Source organism: Cheilinus undulatus, linkage group 19, assembly GCF_018320785.1.
Source record: "Cheilinus undulatus linkage group 19, ASM1832078v1, whole genome shotgun sequence".
Taxonomy (NCBI): Eukaryota; Metazoa; Chordata; class Actinopteri; order Labriformes; family Labridae; genus Cheilinus; species Cheilinus undulatus.
Window position 1 is genome coordinate 7,181,571 of NC_054883.1, and position 12,811 is coordinate 7,194,381.

The window sequence follows — 12,811 nt, forward strand, 5'->3', positions numbered from 1 at the left end:
CTGTTGAATCAAGAAATCCCTTCAAAGGAACCCGCCAGGCTAAACTGGGTTCTCAACTGATGCTTAAGAAACAACTCTGCAGCTGAAACACCTGTTATTGTGTGTGGTATGCTTCTGTACACCAGCAGAAAGTTAGCCAGCTACTACAGCTGGTAGCTGTCGCACTGTCTGGCATGCATTGCACTTCTGTACAGTCTGTTCAATATCCATGTCCAGATGGGGCCACCACATAGCTTCTTGCTAGAGCTTTCATGCGGCAAATGCCCAGGTGTCCCTGGTGAAGGTCATGTAGAAGCCTTCCTCTAAGAGCTGTAGGGACTAGGACCCTCATTCCCCAAAGAACACACCCTTGTTCCACAGAGAGTTCAGTTCTGTGTGTATAGAACGGTCTGAGTGTCTCATCAGATGTGTGGTTTTGCCATCCATTCAGTGTAAGCTCTCTCACTCGGTTGAGCACCAGATCCCTGTTCTTTGCTTTGAGCTATGTTAGCAGCTTTTGCAGGTAAATCCTCCATAATGGAGAAATAGAAGATTTTCCCTCTCTTGTGCAGTGTTGTCTTTAGTTTTTCTTGGCAACCTGGAAAATGCATCTACATTGACATGGTCTGCAGATTTGCAATGTTCTATGCTGTAGTTGTATGCCATCAGCGTGAGTGCACCTCTGCATTCTTAGAGCAGCCACTGTGAGAATAGCTGGCTTGGGCCCCAGGATTGCCAAGAATGGTTTGTAGTCAGTGATGAGAGTAAACTTCCTCCCATAGAGATACTCATGGAACTTCTTAACTAGCTAGTCTCAGTGGCATCTTTGTATCATAATGAACTACTACTTTACTCTGTAGCAGTTACTCCTTTGCATTTCTGAATGCAGCCTCACATTCTGGCGTCCACTTCCACACACTTTTCTGCTTCAACAGCTCATGCAAGGGTTTCAGACGAGTGGACAGGTTTTTCATAAACCTGCCATAATAGTTCAGTAGTCCCAGAAATGAGCAGAGTTCTGTTACATTGGTGGGACTTGGAGCATTAACGATGGCTTCCACCTTTTTCTCTGTAGGATGGAGCCCTTCACTGTCCACAATGTGACCCAAATGCTCCACTTTGTATGTCATAAACTTACACTTTGACTGCTTGACCCTCACACTGAACTTTTCCAGACGACTCAAAACTTCCTCCAGCTTACACAGGTGTTCTTCTCCGGAACCTGCTGTGATCAAGATGTTGTCAAGGAAACAGGTCACGTGTTCAATCCCCTGCAAGATTTGATCCATCTCTGATTGGAAAATGGACGGGGCACTGGAGACTCCAAAGGACAACCTGTGGTAAGTATAGAGCCCCCGATATGCGTTCACTGTGAGGTACTTTTCTGAGTCCTTGTCTAACTCCAGCTGCTGATAAGCACGTGATAAGTCCAGCTTTGTGAACAGCTTGCCACCTGCTAGTGTTGCAAAGAGGTCTTCAGTGTTGGGCAGTGGGTAGGTCTTCTCTTCTACACACTAATTCACAGTGACTTTATAGTTTCCACTGTTTTATCAACTTCTGGCACTGTCACAATAGGTGCAGCCCATTCACTTCTTTCCGTTTTTGATACCACTCCCATCACCTCTAGTCTGTCCAGTTCTTTTTCTACTGCATCTTTTAGATCATATGGCACAGAACTGGCTTTCTTGAATATCAGCTTTGCCTCATTCTTCACCTTGATAGAAGCTTTGAACTCCCGGATGGTGATGGGTCCTTCCTCAAATACCCTTTTGTATCTCTGTAGAATTTTTGCTAATTCTGGATCAACAGCACCACCTGCTACTTGGACTTGAAATATTTCTCTCCAGTTAAGTTTAAATTTTCTTGAGCCAGTTCCTGCCCAGTAGTGCTGGTCTGTCACCTTTCACAATCACCAGTGGAACTCTTGCTGTCTGTTACTCATATTTAGCGTTTCCGGGCGGCACAGTGGTTGATTGATTGATCACTCTAAATTGGCCGTAGGTGTGAATGTGAGCGTGCCTGGTTGTCTGTCTCTATATGCCAGCCCTGCGATTGACTGGCGACCAGTCCAAGGTGTACCCCACCTCTTGCCTAATGACAGCTGGGAGAGGAACATGAGAAATGAAAAGTTAGGCATTAAAAAAAAAAAAAAAAAAAGACAGAAGGCGGTAGGTCAGACTTACAGTGTATAGGAGTCACAATTATGAATGTCATTCAAGTGCACGATAGTCCTTTCAATAGGGTGGAGGAAAGGTCCGGTCCGATATAGTCCAAAAATGGACGCCACACTCTGTAGAACTGGTCTACATTATCATGTATAACGTTAGTCAGATATTCCAGGGGGATTAGTTCAAAAATTATTTTGCGTCAACTACAGACAGAAGGGCTCTTGTCACTAACCCACTGCAGAAGAGTATCTTTCCTAGCTGCAAATGTTAGAATATTATACAGTCTTTTGGCAGCTGCTGTTTTCACATATTTACCTGGATCCAGGATCAGGGACATGGAGTTCATTTCTATATTGAAATGAAAAATTCTCTCCATTTCACATATAATTTCAACCCAATATCTCTGAAGTTTGTGGCAAGACCAAAAACAATGAGTTAAGGTTCCCACATCAATTTTACACTTGAGACACAGAGGGGAGAGAGAGCGGTTGAAGAAATGCCTGCAGTAAGGGGGTATATGTAATCTATGTAAAATTTTAAATTGTATTGCTCTTGTTCGAGTGCAAATTGAAATCTTTTTTGCTAAAGACCAGATGGTATCCCATGTTTCCCTTTTAATTGCTGCTGAAACAGCATTTTCTCAACAGCAGAAATTTCAGGGTGATCAATAAGGGTCGTGTTAGGAGTGATATAACGCCTTATTTGCAAAAAGTGAAAGAAGTCTTGTTTGATTAATTTGTAACTGTTAGTAAGCTGTTGAAATGACACAAGCTTATCATCTGAAAAAAGGTCACTGAGAGATTTAATATTCATATTGAACCATTGTCAGAAACCAGGGTCTGAAGAGCCTGGGGGAAAGGCAGGATTATTTATTATTGGGGTGAACGTGGATGTTATATTTGATCTTTCCCTCAAGACGGCGTACAAGCCGCCATGCTTTTAGAGTGTTAATTGTTACAGGATTTGTACAGCAAGCTTTAATTTCCTTAAAATTATTAAAAAATAATAAGTCACTTAGTCTGCACTGCGACAACACTGTCTCAATATCCATCCAAATTGAAGTTTTACCCTTAAACCAGTCATTTACAAATCTTAAATGGGCAGAGTTGATATATTTTAATATTAGGCAAATCTAAGACACCCAACGAACTGGGTAGATGTAATACTGCCATCTCAAGCTGAGGTCTACGCTTGTTCCAAATAAACAAGCTGAGCCATCCATTTATGTCTTTCAACACCCTTTTAGAAAACAAAACAGGAATCATTTGGATAGGGTATAACAACCTAGGCAACCCATTCATTTTGACCAGGGCTATGCCAAGAAACAGGAAGTGACATCCATTGCTCTAGAGCCTGCTTAATTTTGCAAAATAAAGGTGTAAAGTTAGCTTTATATAGTTGATCGAAGGATGGGGTAATAAAGACTCCCAGGTACTCTAACCCATTGGGAGACCATTTGAAAGGAAAGGAAGGTACAGTAGCCGGTAACGCCGCAGGAGTACCAAAGGGCATAGCCTCTGATTTAGCCAGGTTGATCCAATAACCAGAAAAACAACTGAATCTATCAATCACATCAATAAGACCTGGTACGGATGTTTCAGGGTTGGTCAGAAGGATCAGAACATCATCTGCATATAAGGTTATTTTGTGACACAGCTGTCTGGTCTCTAAACTACGTATTGTGGGTGTCGCCCTTATGGCGACATAAGGGGCAGCCCTGATCACCCCTCTGTGAGTATTGAAGTATTCAGACCGGAATCCATTAGTCAAGACTGCTACCTGTGGTCCAGTATATATAATTTTGACCCATTTTATAAAATTCTCCCCTAAACCAAATTTAACCAATGTATATAGCAAGAACAACCATTCAATTCGGTCAAATGCCTTCTCTGCATAGAGAGAAAGCACCAGACCGTTAATAGATTTTTGTCTAAAAACTTGAATAGCGTTCAACAAGCGTCAAACATTAGCGGTTGAATTCCAGCCCTTTACAAAACCTGTCTGGTCTTCCTTTACCAGTATTGGTTAAAGATTTTCTAAACGAGAGGCCAAGATTTTGGAAAGCAGCTTCCTATCTACATTTAAAGACCCTGTAAAGTAAATAAGTAAGAATGAGCTGAAACCACGCCCACTCAGGACACGGGTAGTCTGCAGCATTAACCCCCTCACTCATGGTGTCATACTTGGAAAAATATTTTCCCCTAAAAACATGAACCAATAAACAAAACATGCATAATTATAACTTTGCAATGAAACATTAACATTATAGAACGGTACAAGAGTACAAGAGTGAACTCCTTTGCACAAAATGGCCTGGAAGCCCCTGCTCCAGGTGAGTGCTTCCTTCCACAATATTGTAGTGTTAGAGGGGCGGGGTCATTCTCTACTGTGGACTCATGACATCGTGAGTCCACATATTGGCCCCACCCACATGAAACCAAGCCAGGAAAGAGATGAAATGGCCTAAATCCAGAGTTCAGTCTCATATAGATCTCAGAGTTTTCATATGACGACAGTCACGTCAGTCAAATAGTTTTGCAGTATGGTTTCATGTCTGCACTCTGATTGATGTCTGTGATGTCTTAGTTTGCATGGCATCACAGGTCATCTAGGTTTTGATCTATACTGACGCTCTTTATCGATGTAGATGAATTATTATCTGTCTGCATGTCACGTTCTGTCTTCTTGTCTTTTGTCTGGGTTGTTGCTTTGTTTTTGTACTTGCCTCTGCACATGTCAAAGCACTTTGTAAACCCATATTTTTAAAAGTGCTGTACAAATAAAGTTATAATTATTATTATTATGAACAAATGCATTCACTCACATATGATTTGGTAGAGGAGGACCAAGAGGCTCGAGAAAAGGATGGTAAAACTGGCGTGTTTTTGGCTGAGATAGACTCATCTGTTCAGCATAGGCACCATCTCACTGAATCCAAGTCACAGGCATAGTGGACAATAACTGGCATAAAAAGGGTGTAACAATGAATTTTTTTTTTTTTTTAGTGGTCAGGGTTGAAGTTGTTGAAGAGATCTGAAGCAGTGAAAGTTAAAAAAATTTTTTTTGAAAAATGAGGATTGTATTAACACCTTTCTGCACGTCCTTTTTCTGGAAAAACAAGGACAGATGGAGCTAAAATATGAAATTTGGTACTACAAAAAAAAAAAGTCAATGCATCAAAATCAATTTTACTACTCATCATTGACATGACCCAGACTGTATTTATTGAAAAAAAGTCTTTTTTTAAAAGAACATTTTATATGGGAATTATGGTGTTTTTGTGTTTTTTTTACCATAAGAAATACCAGTGACATGGTGTACATTAACAGGCATAAAAAGAGTGTAACAATTAATTTTTCAATTTTTCTTTTTTTTTTCTTTTTTTTAAAGTGGTCAGGGTTGAAGTTGTTGAAGAGATTTGAAGCAGTGAAAGTAAAAAAAAAATGATAGATATGCTATTTTTTCTAATCATAAAGCAGTGATTTTGATGCACGATTAATGCTGACAAGACTGAATTCTTCAATTATCTGCAGTGCAGTTAAATAACCATGGCCATTGTTTAATAACTATATCTGTTGATTTACTTTTTTTTTTTACAGCCATATTAATATTTGCTTTTTCTTACTGCTGTAAATGCTTCAGGTTTCAAAGGAGTAAAGTCCCGAGTTCATCTTGTGAGTCTTGTTTTACTACCAATATCAAGTCAAGACACCAGAACAGTAATGCCTTCAAGATGTTTTATTAGACAGTGATAAAACTACACAGCCATTCACAGGATGCAAAAACAAAAAAAAAAAATAGAGCTGATAATAATTTACATCTCACTGCAATTGTGTTATTAAGGTGCTTCAAATGAATCACCAAAGGCTGCCGACATGTAAGGAACCGTCAATTTTTCACAGTTAAAAATAGTTGCACATGGTAAACAAATAACTGACCTTTAACCGCAAATGCGCTGGATCGGGGCCTGAGCTCGGCTGCGTCGCCCACTTTGGTGGAGTAGACATGAGGCCATCCACGGCACTCCCTCTGGTTTTACCATCTTTTGGAAAAATTCAAACATCCAAACTCTTCTTTATATCACATGGATATTAACTGGACTCATCCTCAAAAAAACAAAACAAAACAAAACAAAAAAACCCAAACCCATAAATATAAAATGCTTAGCTTTGATCATTTCATCCTGCATTCAGATGTTCATTTAGTGTAGAAAATTATCCACAATGTGGCTCCTCCACCACAAAAGAGATTCGGTAAACTTGGCTCTGAGTACATTCGCAGATCTTCAAGGTCTGCCTCCAGTGGAGACTGTAGTATCCCTGAGCGTGGCTTAGCCTTTGCACAGTCTGCTTTTCTTTGAAATATCAAAGCATGAAATCATCTCCCAACCAATCTGAAACTTTGCACAGACTTACACATTTTCCCTGGAGAAGTGAAAAAGTGGATTTGAAGAATTCAGTCTTGTCAGCATTAATTGTGCATCAAAATCACTGCTTTATGATTAGAAAAAATAGCATATCTAGACTTTAATATGTGTATTTTGTTCTCCTTTGCTGTTAAATATGTATTGTGGCTGAATGAATGCGAGTGTGTGCATGCATGTGTGTAGATGAATGATTGGTTCTGTATTTCATTGTTGAATTATTTATCTATCTATCTATCTATCTATCTATCTATCTATCTATCTATCTATCTATCTATCTATCTATTTACTGTTTGTTCTGTATAAACACATGGTATTATTAATTGTTCCTTATGTGTTGGACAGCATTTGGTGATGGATTTTTTGCACTTTTATGTTTTACGTATATAAGAGCTCACCTTAAAGGTCAGTTATTTGTTTACCATGTGCAACTATTTGTTACTGTGAAAAATATTTGATTGTTCCTTACATGTCGGCAGCCTTTGGTGATTTATTTGAAGCACCTTAATAACACAATTGCAGTGAGATGTAAATTATTATCAGCTCTATTTTTTTTTTTTTTTTTGCATCCTGTGAATGGCTGTGTAGTTTTATCACTGTCTAATAAAACATCTTGAAGGCATTACTGTTCTGGTGTCTTGACTTGATATTGGTAGTAAAACAAGACTCACAAGATGAACTCGGGACTTTACTCCTTTGAAACCTGAAGCATTTACAGCAGTAAGAAAAAGCAAATATTAATATGGCTGTAAAAAAAAAAAAGTAAATCAACAGATATAGTTATTAAACAATGGCCATGGTTATTTAACTGCACTGCAGATAATTGACCTTACTGTTTAATGTTGAATATTTGAAGACTTTATATCTAATAGGGTTGTTATGAAGGACTTTTACTTGTTTTGCTGCATTTTCAAAGTGTGCTATTTTGGACCAAAACAGAGGATCACCACTAAGAAATAGCTAGCCTAGTGAAAATGTGAACTAATACTAATTTGCATCTCACCATTGTCTTAATTTAATCCTTTTAATAGTAACACTGAAGCTAATTTTGGAGAATATGCATAATTTCTATGTTAAATTATCTATTCTATTCTATTCTATTCTATATAAATTGAGAGTGCCACTCTCAAGCAGCCAAGCTCAGGTCCTGATCCAGTGCATTTGTGGTTCTTAAGCCAACGCCCTATCCACTCCGCCAGATTTGAATCATTTTGTGCTAGGTTTAATGCATAAGGTGTGTGTAGTTAATTGTAATTGTGACATAAAGTCAACAAACTTTACACAGTTACACTATAAGTCAGTATTTTATTTCCATTCAAATAGATTAAGAATGAAAAGACTTGTCCCTAAATACATGTTTGTATTTGCATTAATCATCAATGTTTATCCACTTAAAGATGCACTGGCAATCCAGCAAGTCATTCTGGATTAGTTCTTAGAAATGTAGTTTGCCTCACGCTGGTTTTGAAGCCACACCTGTCTGAAAAGCCTCCTGTTCACTGATTTTGCCTTCTTCGGGTATCCAACACTGATCCAACACTGATGCATCAAACTGCCTCTGCAGAATAATGTTTAAATCCATCAGTATATAAAAAAGCATGGAGCACTTTCAGGCTTGAAGTCTCTCCTCAGTCGGACTGAAACAGAGTTGGATAACTGAACACTTACTCGTATGTAAATGTATTTCTGAGCCGGAGATTGAGAGGAGGAGGGAGCACAGATGGGAGTGTCAGTTTTCTTGTGGAGAACTGAATGTTCCTGTAAGTGGGTCTGAAATATCAAATAATGTCTCGGTGGATCTGATCTTTCTGACACCATTGTGATCTGTGTGACAGATGGCATGATGGTGAGAGTGACTGCATGTGAATTAGAGACACATATCATGGACATCTTGGTTGATTTATTATTGAATTAAATTTTAAAGGGGCTAATAAGTCGAAGAAAGTGCTGCATCAGCATTATGAATCAGAGGGCTTAGGTAGGGATTTTGGGCCCCCAGAAAGAATAGACCCCCATTAACTGGCTAACCAAGCAACTAATGTTGCATCGTTTTTGGAAATATATATGCATTTTAATGTATTTTGAAGCATAATTTCCCCATGTATGAGCAATATTTTTATAGTGGTTAAACTGAATTTATTTGCATTAATTTCAAGTGCTGGACTTTTGAGGGAGGAGCAGAGGCCCCCCCAGTATTTATTTTACTGTCTTTGACACATTTCAGTCTGTTGACCGATTCATTTTGTCGCCCTTGTTTCAATAATGACACTAATTACTATGAAAAGAAAAGATAAAAACACAAACACTGAGGCCCCGTCCACATGGAGACGAAAACTATATATTGCTGTTTCATTTTGAAAAAGTTTTCTGTAAAGACGGGATCATTTTAGGAAATATCTGCGTGAGCACGGAACCACTGAAAACAACTGAAAATGCTGTAGTGCATATGCCAGGCCTGAACGTGGCGCTGTATTGCTGCCACAGAAATGCACCAAAAGAGAGAAGAAGATCACAGAAAACTGACACAAACTTTCTTCTAGTTGGCCTTCTGGTTCTTTCTCCGTGTTGGATTTAAGAACACATAGTGTATGCGTTTTGCGGTGGTGCTAAAGGAGCATCAGATTTTGCTATAAAAGCCATAACAAGCTCAGTAGCTTCTGCAGCATGAACACGACCCTGTAATCCGCCATTGTTGTTTTGGTCTGACCCGCGCAAGCATCTTAAGAGAGTTATGCTATGTATGACATAATCATTTCAAGAAAGATGCGGTTGGTCGTCCACACGGAGACAAAATGGTAGTCGTTTATGGATTTGCACACTCTGGGACCCATTTTCAAAAAATATTGTCTACAGTCACCCAAAACGCTGTTTCCGTGTGGATGAAACGCCGATACAATAAAAATTTTTGCATATACTCCTGAATTCGTCTCCATTTGGACGGGGCCTAAAAGTATTGAATGTTTTGCCAATCATCACATTAAGTTTCTACTGACATTTTTCAGGGTGTTCCAACTTTTCAGGTTGTGTAGCTTGATATAGCTTACTTCTAAATTAATCTACCTACTGTCCTCCGTGTGTTTTGCTCCGTTTAAGAGTATTTTTCTACTTTTCTGATGGTTACAGCAGTCAAAAATTAGTAGGAAGTGTACAGGCCTTTGCTTTGAATGACTTGAGCACGTCTACAGCCACAGGACGTCACCAGTTTCTCACACTGCTCTGGTGTGATATTGGTCCACTCTTCTTCCACAGTTCAGTGACTGTAGTGGGTTTATTGGCCATAGCTTTGTCGCCAAGGATTTCCCAGAGGTTTTCTCTTGGGTTTAGATTAGGATTCTGGGCTGGCTATTTCAATATTTTAATGTTTTTAGTTTCAAGGAACTGCTTTACACATTTTGTTGTTTAACATTGGGCATTGTCCTGCATGGAAATTGCTGTCTGATTAGGTGATGAACTCAGGGGAGGAATCATATGTTGTCAGAGAAGGTTCTGATAAACATTTGCATTCACTCTGCCATGCAGCTGTATAAGAGGCCCAACTCCTGCTGCAGAAAACATTCCCTAAACCATGACACTTCCTCCTCCACCTTTCGCTGACTTCTTTCTAACCCACGCCGACGAAATCGGCAGGGTTATGTAAAGGGTTCCCTATCTTTGTTTGTTTGTTTGTATGTGTACAAGATGTCGGATCTTCACCAAACTTTCAGGAAATATTGGGATAGTGACAGGGAAGAATCGATTAGATTTTGGTGATGATCCGCGTACCCGCTCAGTTTTTCTCGGACTTCGAAATTTTGAACACCATAGTAATCAATGGGAGCGTAAGTTCCTCGGTGGCGCTGCTTAGGCGTGGGTCTGCCGCCTCAGACGGCCATTCTAGTTCACTTTGGGTTCACTCTTTCCCCAGTTTGACAACTTACATAATGTTTTCCATTGGACCCTTTTGACACATATTTCATTCAGTTGACCGATTTATTTTGTAGCTCTTGATTCAATAATGACACTAATTACTAAGAAAAAATAGATAAAAACACACTTTTCATTAAAGGCTCCTCAAGGGCTCCTCACTACTGTGGTCCTGGGTAATTAGTATCCTTTTCCCCCAGTGCTACACACCTGCAGACCTGCATATTTTCTCTGTGATTCATCCACAAGAGGGCAGAAATACATCACAGAATTTTCTTACATTTCCCTTTCTCACAAACTGAACTGTAATATCTTACAACATTAAACAATGAAGTACAGTATTTACTAGAATGTGCTTGAGCTCCTGTGAAGGATGCACATCTTCAGAGCTAACCGCCCTTAGCAAAATAAAAACACATTTTTAGAATTCTTTGATAAGATTTGTCAAAATACTCACTCTCAGCTATCTTTAATGCTTACTTAAACAACACCCCCAATTCCAAAAAAGTTGGGTCACTGTGAAAAATACCAATAAAAAGAGAATGCAATGATTTGAAAATCTCATAAAGCCATATTTTATTCACAGTTGAAGAAAAAAAACATTTCAGATGTTAAAACTGAGACTGAGACATGTTTACCAATGTGTAGTTCTCCTTCTTTTAACAACAGTCCATAAATGTCTGGGAAGTGAGGAGACCAGTTGCTGGAGTTTTAGGAGAGGAATGTTGTCCCATTCTTGTCCAATGTAGGATACCAGCTGCTCACAGTCCTGGGTCCTTTTTGTCAGATTTTTCTTTTGAAATAAAGACATCAGTAAAAAAGAGTTCTGGAAAATAAAACAGTAATAGGGGGATTCTATTAATTAATCAAGATGAACTACAGATATTCAGAGATTAATCATGACTCAAAATTGTGATTGTTTGACAGCCCTAGAAATGAAAGATTTGTGAAATTACAGGATAATGACAAGTGTTTTGAATGGGATTGAGCCCAGCAGCATGACAGTTTGCATCTTCTTCTGTCAGTTAGCCATTGCTTTAGGCCTGCATGTACTGTACATGTACACTCTCACCAGCCACTTTATTAGGTACACCTGTTTAAGTGCTTGTTGATACAAACAGTTAATCAGCCCTTCACATGGCAGCAACTCAATGCATTTAGGCATGTAGACGTGTTCAAGATGACTCTGAAGTTCAACCCGAGCATCAGAATGAAGAAGTAATGGGATTTAAGTGACTTTCAATGTAGCCTGGTTGTTGGTGTCAGACAGGCTTGTCTGAGTATTTCAGAAATCTGCTGGGGGGTTGCATGGCGGCGCAGCGGTTAGTGCTGTTGCTGTGGCCTCACAGCAAGAATGTCCCTGGTTCACATACCAGTCAGGGCCTTTCTGTGTGGAGTTTGCATGTTCTTCCCATGCATGTGTGGGTTTTCCCAGGGTACTCCGGCTTCCTCCCACCACCAAAAACTCGTTAGGTTTATTTGTGGCTCTAAAGCAGCCGTAGCTGTAAGTGTGAGCGTGCCTGGTTGTCTGTCTCTACATGTCAGCCCTTTGACAACCAGTCCAGGGTGACCCCCACCTCTCACCCAATGACAACAGGGCATTGCAGCTCCAGCTTCCCCTTGACCCCAATGCGGTAAGGATAGGTGGTATAGAGCACTGGTTCTCAAACTTTTTTAGCCCACAACCCCCAAAATAAAGGTGCCAGAGACCGGGGACCCCCACTGTACCTGAAGGTGGTTGAACACAGCCGTGAACATTCAAGAACAGTGCAGACAAGGCTGTCCATAAGGGGGAAAGGGTTTCTAGGACCCAGCCAAACTGGGGGCCCATGGAGGTTAGAAAAACCATGGTCCATTGTGAAGTTAAGATGTGAAAACCATATTTTATATTTAACCTGAATAATAACCAGTCTCATGTACACACACACACACACACACACACACACACACACATATATATATATATATATATATATATATATATATATATATATATATCCTTCTATTCATTTGTGTAGTAAATAGCCTTTTTTAACTCAAAATAACTTGGGTTCAAAATGTAATTAAAATGGGTTAAAAATGGCTAAAATTGGTTTGTAATGGCAAAAAATCGTGGAAAAGGCGGTGAAATTAGATTTTGAAATGAATATATTTTGGTTAAAGTGGCAAAGATGGGCACAAAAAGTGGTAAGAGGGGATTTAAAAGTGGCTGAAATGGCTTTTACATGCAAAAAGTGGTTGAAATTAGGTGGAATGGCATTAAAAATTGATATAAACTGGCAAAAATGGGTTATTCTTGTTAAAGTGGGCAAAAAGGGTCGTAAAAAGTGATTGATAG

At 39.4% G+C, this 12,811-nt stretch overlaps 1 pseudogene; it reads right to left on the reverse strand.

The window, feature by feature from the left end:
* Positions 1 to 842: 842 nt before the first annotated feature.
* On the reverse strand, positions 843 to 2,493 carry LOC121527656 (annotated as a pseudogene).
* Between the last annotated feature and the right edge of the window lie 10,318 nt (positions 2,494 to 12,811).